The sequence below is a fragment of the Haliaeetus albicilla genome, chromosome 19, assembly GCF_947461875.1.
Source record: "Haliaeetus albicilla chromosome 19, bHalAlb1.1, whole genome shotgun sequence".
NCBI classification, from domain to species: domain Eukaryota; kingdom Metazoa; phylum Chordata; class Aves; order Accipitriformes; family Accipitridae; genus Haliaeetus; species Haliaeetus albicilla.
In genome coordinates, this window is record NC_091501.1 from 25,160,104 (window position 1) to 25,172,815 (window position 12,712).

General features: G+C 39.4%; 1 long non-coding RNA gene across 1 annotated transcript; it reads right to left on the reverse strand.

Annotated features, from left to right (window-relative positions):
- Positions 1-147: 147 nt before the first annotated feature.
- On the reverse strand, positions 148-10,370 carry LOC138689986 (uncharacterized). Its single transcript, XR_011328750.1, has 2 exons — positions 10,154-10,370; positions 148-447 (listed from the first exon to the last, which is right to left on the reverse strand). It is a non-coding gene; the product is annotated as an uncharacterized lncRNA (long non-coding RNA).
- Positions 10,371-12,712: the final 2,342 nt, after the last annotated feature.

The following is a 12,712-nucleotide window of genomic DNA, read 5'->3' on the forward strand; positions in this document are numbered from 1 at the left end:
AAGCCACACATGTGTGCCCCCCCCCCCCCCCCCCAGGTCCCTGGAAATTAGGCCGCTGCTTGCTCAAAAGACGCATGTACCCCAGTGAACAATGCTGTAAACACAGTCCGTGTTTCAAGTTCGCAGTGAAACCTGAAGCTAGGCATGTTTCATGTTGCTGCATGTTTCTTTTTATTCATGCACCTCTATTCACAACAGTTTCCCATGACTTAATCTCTCTTACATGCAATTGTTAGGGCTAAAGGCTTTGTCATGGGATTTTCCCCCTGAATCACAGACCTTCCTCTTGGAGGGATATGCTTTCTGGATGGCAGAGACAAAGCACTTTTATAAGCTTTTTTCCCCTATAAGCTTATATGCTTTTCAGTTGTCGAAGACAAGGCTGTTTGCACGCTGCTTCCTATTTGCCTGTCCGAAACAGTTGTATCATTTCTTGCGACTGTGCCCCTGAAATAAAAAAAGAAATATATATTTAAAAGCGGGAATGATCAGTACGTTAGGCAACAGGCATCAGCTAATAAAGTGGAAGGAATAGCTTGCTATGAGCTTGCCTAGGTTGTCTCCTGTGATACCCTCCCCCATCTTTGCCTTCAAATTCTTGAAGAAGGTGGTGAGACGCCTTGTACCACCTTTGGCTCTATCCTGGGGCCATAAAGCTGGCTTTAAAAGCCAGTTGGGGGTTTCCCTGGTGAAGGGAAATATTGAGTGGCAAAGAGCCAACATAGCTCACTTAGGCAACCCTCTGTTGCAACATGAGTGGAGGAAGGAGATTAGACAGAGCCCTGATACTGATTCAGAAAGGCCAGAATCCTTTTAACCAGCAAATTTGAGCTACAGCTGCATCTTTTCCTTCCACTAGATTACCCCACACTACCCATTCTGCTTTATATCACTTAAGAAGCAGAGCTCCCAGCTTCTGACCAGGATAAGCACAAGTTCCCTGCCCAAACACTTAAGATCTTCCATATTTTAGCATTGAACAAACAACTCAAAATATGCATTTCTGTCTGCTTTTCCACTATGGCTATGCTGTCCTCTTGGATGAATACAAACATGCAAATTGAACAGGAGTCTGTCAGAAAGAACAGTTGTAAATGGAACTGAGTATTATATATATGCACATATATAGCGCATAAGCTTCTAATGTTTGAAACTGATTTTAACAGCTAGAAGAAAGTACTTTACAGAGCAAATAGTGAACTCTTGGAGTTTAACTGCCACAGGACACTGTAAGGCAGAGAGTTCAGCTCGTTCAAAAAAAGGATTAGACAGATTTATATTTCATAAAGAGGTACTAAAGGGATGTATTCTCCACCATCCCTAATCTAACAGTTTGGGATACTGGGGATGTATGAGAGGAGCAGAGCACAGAAAAAGGCCAAGTTCACATATTCTCCCTAAAAAGCATTTCCTCCTGCCACTCCCAGAGACAGAATACTCGACTAAATGGAACCATGGTCTGACCCCGTGGGGCTTTTTTTTTTTCATGTTGTCTAACAGGTCACCATTTTGACCCCCAAAGACTCACAAGTGAATTAGGATTTTTAAGTAAAACTTCTTTGGTTAAAGTAAAGGCAAATGATCTGTGTACTAGACCAACTCATCCTCACTAACTGCAGGTTACTGTTTTTCCTAGTAAGTGATCATTCCTAAGCGATTCTCTGAGACATCCTGATGATTTTATTGCTAAACCATAGTGATGCACATCAAGGAAACACTGCCTTGTATTAAACCCAATGTCACAAATCGTCTTACGCAATAATTGTTGGCAGTTCCTTGCTCAAATGAATTATATTTATTAAAAGAAGGGTTGTGCTTCTGAGATCCAGAGAGACTTTGAGGTATATAAATAAACTGAGTTCAGTGATCAGGCAATAGTTTAAAAATCATTGCTTATATCAGTGTGACTAAAAAAGAGATAATAGCTCATGGGGTGATTTTGCACCATGTGCTTGTATTTGCAGTGATGTCAACACATCCCAAAGAGGTGTTTATTCTCTCTTTCTAGAACTGTAAATGTTTTAATTTGGGCAAATGGAAATCTGTTCCTCTGAAAGCCTGCCTGAGATAAGAATAAATCTTGCAACCTGTTGGTATCAATACTCAGCATTTTGCTGAAATTGCTCCACTGTCCATTTGTGGAGTCTTTGCAGATACAGAGCCTTTGAGATCAGTTCATTCATGGATGGGAAAACAAGGATGCAGTTAAGATATTTTCTTGTTTTTTTTCCAAACGTACCAAAATGCCAATTGCTTTAATAGAGATGCTAACTCAATTGCCATGGGGGAAAGATTGTGCGAGGACAGCCTGTCTTTCAATCCCTTGGGTTTTTTTGGTAGAACCAATAAAGGAATTGCATTTTCCTATACCCTTTAATCTGATACCCAAGAAACATTTCTGGAAATACCAGAAGAAACTCTCTGTCTTTCAGTTTTTAGACTCTGTTGATACTGAGACAGAGAACACCCTCAATTTGTCATTTATATCCATCAGTTAATTTGTCACTGGGGAGTGACAAAAAATGTTTATTTACATAATAGTCTATACCTTATTGTCGCTTATATAACTATGATAAAAGTATACCAGTTTAGGGGGTTTTTTACATTAGAGAAATAAGCTAGATATGCTAAAGCTCTGAAAGACCTGGTAAACACAGGGACAGCACATGTGCACAAGTACAGTGATTGATCACCTTGTTGGTAGCATTAAAAGAAAATTCTATTTAAAATAAAAGCTCTTTGAAAGCTGATTTTTAAAATCTAATCAGTGTTTGAACAAAGCATAGCACATTGGGAGCCTGATCAGTGACTACTTGCTATACACTGTATAATTAAATGTTGATAAGGGTTTTGCTCTCACATTTGCTAAATGTTCTACTTTGTGACAAGATGAGTGCCTTCTGTAGTTACAAATGCTTGAAGTGACATCTACAAGGGGAGTTCTTCCTGTTTAGCTATTGCACATTAACTTCTCAAGTAAAATGGACTCAAAATAAGTTTATTTGGAATAATCAGCTGTTGTCCTGTGCACACACACACACAGAAAAGTTACAGCTTTATCTAGCCAAACTAACTTTCCCATGGAAGCAAAATCTTGAAACAGTGCTCATGAAGCTTTTATGTTGCTGAAGGGATAGACTATTTGTGAATTAAAATATTGCATGAAAATGCCCATGTTGCAGTTGGAAAGGAGCTACTTCATATTTTCTAGCTAGTAGAAGGCAGAAAAAAAAATAATCAGATGCTCCTATACTTCATGCATGTGATTGATAGTTCCAAATAAGATGAGAGGAAAACTAGAAATGGTTCAAAAAGGGATTTGAATAACATAGATTTCATGCAGAATTTAAACTAAATATAAAAAACTGAGAACCAAAGAGCAAGACAAACAAATCACTGATTAAGAAGATGACGAAGAGTGGGTTAAAGTTCAATGCGGTGCGCAAGTGAATAAAATTTAATCTTGTTCTGAAACAACAAACAAACAGAGCAGCAAAATATGCCACATTCAGGAATGTGACAGCCATGTTGTATCTGGCACTTGAACAACAGAGAATTATTGCTGATGATATGGTAATTGCAGAGGTAAAGAAAAAAGTGGGTGGATCATGTGAAATTCATGAAATATTTGAGGTGAACTTACAGCAGGATTAGTCTTTTTCTTTTAATTGTGTACATTGATCTCTATCTGCAACTGGTTTAGTAAAAAAGCATATTGTTCATTCTCAAGAGGTTTAAAAATCCACTTTAGCTCAGTGTCATTTTTTGTTCTTAAGATATTTTGCAACGTGCTCCTCCCCTTTGGCCTACGCAAACAAATATGCCTGCATATGCATACCTACTAGAGCCAGCCAAAAACTGCTGCCTGTAGCTGGCCATTCTGGTAAGAGTATTTCTGGTTGCTTTCCACAACACTTAAAATAATTTTAAACAGTTGTGTCCAGACACAGATTCTGTGGCATGGACTGTGCTCACAACCAAAACATTTACTAATCTAAGTCTGATAACTGTTGTCTTGCTCAAGGGCACAAACAAGGTTTCTGCATAGCTTGAGCACAAAATGAAGGACTCGTATGGCAAGCTGGATCTGCATTGTAACTGAGTCAGAGGACTTCCATGATGACCTTGACTACTTTCAGAAATGTCATTGTGTTTCACGTGAAGGGTCCGGTCATCGAATACAGTACTTTGCCCTGGTCTGCACCGCTCACTCCATCTTAAGTAAGTCAGCATCATATCAGCTAACTTGTGTTTCACAACTGTGTTTAAGCATATTGGATTTCCGAATATTGTTGTAACTGCTGATGAGCCTTGTATTTGCTTTTAACAGGATTTGTATTTAATGAGATTGCTCATGTGAACAAAAGTGACTTACGGGATCAAAGGCTGCACCACGAAAAGTGTTCTATTAACTGGATGTAAAACAAGAACACACTCCTGGATAACACAAACTTGTTAGCAGGGCTATTTCAAGGCAACAGGCAAAACAAGCAGCAGGTTATTGGGAGCTGGCAGGCTGCCTGCCTTGCCCATCCATACAGGGGAAATAAAAATGTGCTGTTTCAGAAAGATACAGAACAAAGCACAGACATCCTTAACCTGTCATCTGCTCCCCTTTCCCTGGCTCTCAAAATCTTCCTGACATGTCCCTGAGCTCCCACTCCACCAATATCTCCTGAAAAAAACACCAAGTTTCCTCTTCCCTTGCCTACATTGCCTCTCCTGCCCTTCCCCTTGGCCAACGATCTACTCCAATTCTCTGAATGAGCCTTTGCTTGAATTTGCTGAGCTGACTGACCTTTGCCGACAAACATGTCCATGATGGCACCTGGCAGTAGTTACAGATGGACACGATCATGCTCAGCGACCATGGGTCAGATGAAAGGGGCAGAACAATACGAATAATACTTTTTTAACATGGCTGGAGCTACCATGGTTTGATTCATCTGAGTAGGTTGGGTTTAGAGCAAATTACTTTTAAGCATGTATTTACAAAATAGGCTGATCAAATTTTGTGTTTCACTTCACCGAGGTTGCAAAATTTTGCCTATCGAGTCGACCATGTATGACCCAGTAAAAAAGTGCAGATATACTCTTGAACTGCTCTTTCTAGTTTCACACAACCTGATGCTCTGTCACCTTCCTTGGGAAGTACTACTGACACCTAAGCAATGAATCTAAATACTGCCATGCTTCTCTCTCGGTAGCTCACAGCAAATTGGAATGGCTTCTCAGGCATTTGAAGTAATTTAGGTAACAACTAAAATGAAAGCTCTGTTAAGTTCCTCAGCCAGGCACATACCCTGATCACATCCAGTATCTGGGTGCGACATAGGTAACAGCCAGCTCTTTTCTCTCCTCTCCAGTTTCTGTGCAAAGGGAACCTGAATGCATGCTCCTGACGGAAGCTGTGTCATATTTGGGTGCCCTGTTTTGTGATGGGGGACCAGAATTTGCCCAAGTGTGACACGAGGTTAGTGTAGACATGGGCATGCCCCCAGAGGTGCAGCACAATACAGCTATTTTGGAGGATCTCGTGCACTTCTAGCCTTTTGCTACTTTTCCACTCTGACCACTTCAGTCTTGACTTCACTGGAAGAAGTGGCATTTAAATCGACAAGTCAGACTGCTAATGCAGTCTATCTTATGAAAAATGTATCATATGAAAAATGTAACTAATTTTCTCCTTCTCATTCCCATATAAATATATATATATAATAATTGTAAGACTATCTCTGACTCGAAAGCACAATTGATTTGCGGTGACTGTTTGAAGATTTGAGGGATTAACTGTAATTATAAGATCAAAATTAGAAAATATTGCCTACTTTGCAAAAAATATTAAAGTACAAGATCAAGGAGCGGGGTTCCCCTGTGTCTAAAAGGACCATATTTTAAATCAAAAAAACACACTGTGGACTTCTTTTTTCTTTTGAATGTTACAATACTGTTAAACAACTTTCAGACAAGATTGACCCAAGGTAAGAAAGAAATGGGCTCTATGAAACTCTAATATGCGCTGAAATAAAGCTACCTGTTTTTTAAGCAGGTGGTCTTTTTCTAACTTCTACCTCAGGATTTCCCTTAAGGATTTGGGACTGGGGACTATATTGTCCACCCAGAATTGGGGACTGACACTACACTAGAGTTTCAGAAAACTATATAAAATAGCTTGCTCCATTTATGTCTCCACTGTCTTGTGTTACAAACCATTCATGGTCAGACTGTGTGGTGTGGTTCTGCATGCGGCAGAAGCTCTCTGTGGCACTGTGCCCCTTTCCTGCATGTTCTCCAACAGTTTTGCTGTCAGACCCAGGAGCAGTGTACATTAAAGCTTTATTAATTCCTGAATGGCTCTCCCTCTATAGCACTCCGCAAGGGACCATTAGTGGTTTCTGTCTGCTGGGGCATATCTCTAGAAAAGAGCTAAATGATGCTGTGAGGTAATTCAAGGGCAGTAAACCTATAGCAAGAGGAGCTTTCATCCTCCCCAGGATCCTCTGAGATCCACAGCTATCTGTTTCCAAATAGGACATCGATGAGTTTTCTCCATGCATTTCCCATAATTTTAAGGCCCAGGTAAAGCTGCAGGAGAAAGCCTGACATATGTATGTAGGGTTGATGCCCATGTTAGGCATTAGTCTGCTTAGTTTCAAAGGCGTCTCCAGAGGCTGATTTAAAGCATTTACATCAGTCTGCTGCTCGAAATCTCTGAAACTGAGGTAAGTAGCTAATTATAGATGCTGCGAATAGACTCGTCAGGGGTCATTTCATAGGATCAAGTGATGTCATGCTACAGAATAGCTTTGCCATCAGTTTGACAGGTATTTTACCAAAAGAAATGCAGGTGGGGGATTTGCGTGTGTTAGTTATAGAATTTTTTTGTGTTTTACCATCTCCAGTTCTTCACGCAAATGAGCTATTTATTAACCAACTGCTACAATGTCAGGTGTAAACATTAACCAAGGAAGCAATGAATCTATACACAAATCGACAGCTGTTAGCTAAATGCTCATTTTGATTGCATCTATATAATCCTTAGCTGTCTTGTGACTTGTCTTATTGAAAGAAGTGTCAGCCCCAGAGCGCTGTCAAGTTGCTTCAGTGAAATCATTCCCGACCCTCTACCTCCGTCTTTCTTAATGTCCTTTAAATGTCTAGCTATGTCAGGGAGAAAAGACCCTATTGCTGAATGCGTGTTGAGACTGCTATGGAAAATTTTCCCCTGACAGTGTCAGAAATGTTATTCAGAGTCCCTCAGATAGCTACAGCATTCTTAAATGGAATACAACTCACCCTTTTCCCCCTTTAATGTGTTCAGCAGACAGGTGGCGACCCAACTGGTGGCAAATTCCTAAGTATTTATATCTTTTAACTCTCAAATGATATGAACAAGTAATAGGAAATGTCATGCACTGAGTATATGAGTAATGTTCCCATTAATCAATCATCCAAAATAAACTGGATTATTATGTCTATTTGTACTATACTGTAGCTATTTGCAGATAGATGTACTGAAAGAGCAAGCCTGATTCTTATTGGCTCTGCTCCATGTGGAGATATAGAGGCAGAATTTCTTACAAGTTCACTCCTCTTCCACAGGTGCTTTGGCCAGGCACAAGAGAGATTCACAAACGTAGAATACCGCCAAGCTGCAATTGTCATCTTTCTCGTGTCAGCATTTGACTCCCACTTGGACATAATTTTCAACTGAGTATAGAAGCTACGAGGCAGTGCAGATACCCTTCTGAAGAATGAGATCTCCAGCTGCTCTAAACTAGCAATCAGACCCAGCATGTTTTAGAGACAATTGGGATTTTGAAAATGAAGTCCAAACAAAACAAATTATTTTTTAATTCCTAGTTTCAAGAAAGAATGGTTGATTCACCACTTAAGTCGGTGACTGGTGTCCTACACATCAGTTCAAAGAATGAAACTGGAATTTGTGAGTTACACTGGAGGTCTCATCTGTCTCAATTCCTGAATTTCTTGCATCGGTTTTGGCAGCAGACTACTACTTTTAACGGATGTGTCACAGGGCATCCAGGAATCCTAGAAAGGTGCTGCTGTGTACATACCTGGAGGAACTCACCTAACATCTAGTATAGAAAAAACCCTCTGCAAAGAACATGTAGTTCCAGAGAGGTTGCAGTCGCTGCCAGTGCGGTACAGATTCTCACCGTGCAGAAACTACCCTGCACAGGGAGGCACCCTGAGGCAAATTTATCTGCGACACATATATTTTTGGTCGGCACTGTAGGGCAACACATGCATGATCTGTTCAGCGCATCTCAGGTCCAAATCCCCTGGTGCCAGACCATTTGCAGTGTGGTTGCATTTGTGCTTGCGCTCCTCTCTGAGCACAATGTGGAGTCTACGGCCGTGTTCCCACCAAAATACATTGAAGTCCCAGAGGAAGCACATGCCTACTTAAAAGTCTGTTTGAAATACTGGAGTCTCAAACCACTTAAGCATACCTGTGTAAACCACTGAAAACAAGGTAGGTGCCTTACTGATCAGGATAGGGTTGTACTGACTTGTCCTCAAATGCAGAGAAGACAGATGTCCCTGAATCCATAGTGCTGACAGTCTGTATAAAATGGAAATAATTTCAAAAAATTATAAAGCTCCTTGGCATGATAATAATTCATAAACAATTTAGATGGCTTTGTTGCTTTGTCTTTGTATGTTTTTGGCTTATAAAGTTCATAATTTGGCTGCACAACTGAGGAGAAACAAGAGAATGGTACAATACAGCCTTTTTGCACCACTCTGGAAGTGTTGAGGCACATTTAACTGGAAGTAAATATACCCTGTCCAGCTACAATGTCAACTTACGGACAGCTATGGAGAGGGAGGTATGCAATTGAGAATAAGACTGGGATTTTTTAAAGATATATTTGCATATGCAGTTGTTACTAGGGATTTTGTTGTCGTTGAAGGATTTCACACCTTCATTCCTTCAATTACATATATACAGCCTTGACTCATTTTATTCCAGGGCCTTTTTGCACACCCCCACCAATGTGAAAGGTTCTCTAAATGGATGTAAGTGTAATGTGCTACCACAAAGAAGTCCAATTGCTAAGCAAAACAACGACTTTTATTGGTCCAATAAAATCCACAAGCCATGCTGCATCGCAGGCATGCCACAGAGAGACAGAGACGAGACAGAATCTGAGTAAGTTTTTAACATTGACTGAGATTAATCTGGACCAGTTAAAATACATTATGCATTATCATATGATTATTGTAGTCTCTCTTCAACATAAATTTAAGCTTGTTTGTAAACTTTAACTGTGTACATTTTACTTTAGTAATTTTTACAGTATAAATTCATATTTAATAAGCTGGCTTTATAATGTTTGGTTTAGCAATAATGAGATCAACCCTACAATATCTATATTTTTAACATACTGACTTATACCATCCAACCAAACTTCCTCCTGAAATAGCTTTGCTCATAGAAATTTATACATAGAAATTTATACACTGAAATTTCATAATAATGACAGGATTACCTTAATGTTTGACAGATAAATTTTCTGCCAGGTATACTGATGCACTGAGATTTCTCAGCGTAAAATAAAGATACAAGATACAGGAATCATGACTGCCCTCTGTATACCATATAATAATTTAGGTTGGAAGGGACCTCTGGAGGCCAGCTGGTCTAACTCCCTGTACACAGCAGAGCCAACTTCAACACTAAATCCAACTCCAAAGTTAGATCGGGTTGTTTGGGGCCTTGTCCATTCCAGCACTGACCGTCTCCAAGGATGGAGAAGCCACAGCCTCCCTAGGCACCTGTTCCAGTGTTTGACCACCCTTATTGCAAAGAGCTCTTTTCTAATATCGTCAGACGGCAAACCTAGTGGCTGTCAAAAAGAGTAACTCACTCTACTTCTGCTGGATTAGCAAGCTGAATCGACCCATGTTGCATTACAACAATGCCAGATCCACAGCAAGGCAAGTGGTAGGAGCTCACAGTTAGAAGCAGAGGGTAGGAAACTGTGAGCTAAAGCACCTCCTTTTGGCATCGGCAACCTGTTAGATGGGCTCAACCAAGTCATCGGTCTGCATCTTCTCGAGCTCTGTACAGCCCTGTAAGTAGGGACTGCCACTGGCACACGTTGGTTCACTCTTTCTCTACTGCTTGCTGTGCATCCTTGTTCCCATGTTGCCATCTCCTCTGCAGCGGTTCAAGCCTTTGTCCATTTACGTGCTGTAAATCAAATGGGGGACCAAGCTCTTCTTTCAGTGATGTCCAGCTTACAGCGTTTGTGCAACTGCATCCTGATCCCCTGCTGGCACTATATGGTAAGAAGGTATTTTAAATGAATCATCGGTTATAATAACCATTTTTCTTTAACTGTAGCTGACATCATTTAATTGTAAGTCCTAGTACAAAATAACAGATGAATAAACATACAATTTCTGCAACTTAGTAATTAGACAGGCCCTTCTAACAGGGACTTCTTTTTCCTTTTATATTCTGGAACTCAAACTGCATCTACCATTTTCCCATAAATGCCTCCATTGACTGCCTTACAAAAGAATGTGTCCTCATATATTCCTGTCTAGGAAGTTCTTCTGAGCTTACACAGTTGCCAAGAAATAATGTCTTGGAAAGTCATGTCCTCTACTTGAAACTCCCCCTCTTAAAAAACCTTCTGCCCAGTTTGATTTCATAATATCCCATTTAGATTTTAAATGGTCATGAAGATGCACATTCTTCAGCATAAGTTTATCTGGAACTCATCATCATTTGATCAGTGGCTTGAAACAATTTTTAAATAACCAGAGAGTCAACAAGCCAAATTTATATCTGAGGTAAGTGGATGCAGCTCCAAGTAAGTCATGAGAAGTCTGAGGCAGACCTTCACATAGAAAATAAAACACTGGATGCGCAGCCCTGTGCTTTACCCTCACTGATCTTTCCCCCTTCTTTTTGCAGGCTGAACATAAACCAGGTTCTTAAACATTTGTAATATGTCAATGATTCTTCCCCCAGCTACAAGGAGAACAAGTGGCAAACTGCTTTGAAGCAGAAATGTTCTTGCAAGATTTTCAGCCCCCTCCCCGTAGAGCTAAAAGACTTGTACCCATACCTAATACGCAGAAGCCAGCTTGTTCCTGAGCATCGGAAGGGTAGTCAAGAAGGCAATATAAAAATAAACTAGCAGTCCTTCACCTCACCTCCACCTTGGAGTTTTGAACTCAGATAAATTGCTACTAAAATAGGCATATTCTAACCTTGCATCCTAAAAAAAAATTTAAAAAATGACACGCTCTGAAATCTTCACATGCTTCTTTTCCTTGTAACCTGATATTTTCACCTGTCCTTCTCAACAAACTCTGCTGTCTGTTGTTGACAATTGGGCTAGTACCAGACTGGCAATTTTCTGACCACTGCATTCAACAAAACAAGACACTCCTCAGAGTTAACAGTCTTTTTTCTATGAATGTTTTTACTGTGAAGCCAAAATATTGATGTTCTGGGTGTCATCCACTTAAAGGTTTATACCAATGAAAGCTTATAAGTGCAGGTCATTGTGGTCCTCATGTCCTTCTTTCCCACAGCAACAACAAACAGTAATTAACTTGATTTTCTTTTCCCTTTTAGAACTCAAGTTTTCATAATTTCCATTATGGGTTTGTCTGTCTTTTCTTCTTTTGATATGAGGCTCTTTTTATCTATTAAGTACATTTTAATGATTCCACAGAAAAGAAATCCATCTCTTTCACAATCCATTTGAATAACAACATAGTTTCACTTGCATATTACTGCAACACCCAAATTGCACCTTAGAAACAGAAATAAAATAAACAGCAACCTATCAAATCCACAAGGCTTAGGATATCTGTAGGTGTCAGGAGCTGTTAAAGGTAGGCAGAAACAACAAAATGGATTAGGAGAAATGGTGAAGACTCTAAAACTGTCAGAAAATTTCCTCTCCTGTGTACATGTCTTGAAAATAAAAATATTTTAAAATAAATAAATATGAATAAAAATAAACTGGTCTTTAACACCACAGGTTATTCATTCACTTTCCACATTCAGACTTTTAAATGAATTTCCTGATTGTGACCTTACTTTAGCATGCTATCAAGACAGTAACTTTGTACTTAATGGTTTATATTGACCCAGGTTACATTTCACGTATCACAACTTTAAAGCATTTTATGGTTGCTGTCCTTTTTCATTGTATCCTTGGTAGCCTTAGGAAAATATTTCATTATCAGGAAAAAAAAAGTCTAAAATGTATTTAAGGTTGGTAATTACTATACTCTCACATCATTTAAAGTATTCAAGTAGTTAAAAAGAAGGATATGAATAGTCAAAGACCTCATACATTTTACGTTGCCCTCATAATAAACACAAATATCTTTTAGTTCTGATTCATCATTGGCCACAAACAAAACATGAACATACAAAGCTACTCTCCAGATAGTATAAATTGGCATAGCAACTTAAGTGTTAGTTGAGCAATGATGATTTACACCATCTGTGCTTACAGCCCATTACAAGTTGATTTCAGTACAAGTACACCAGCCTACAGAGAAGTGACTAGCAGTGAGTAAGAGCGAAAAGAAAGAAGGTGAGGGGGGTGTTTATTGTGACAATTATCTTAATTTCTGGAATGTGTTTGTGATTTTGTTTTTTAATGTATCACTTTTTGTTGTTATTACTTAAATATTTTCTCTTTAG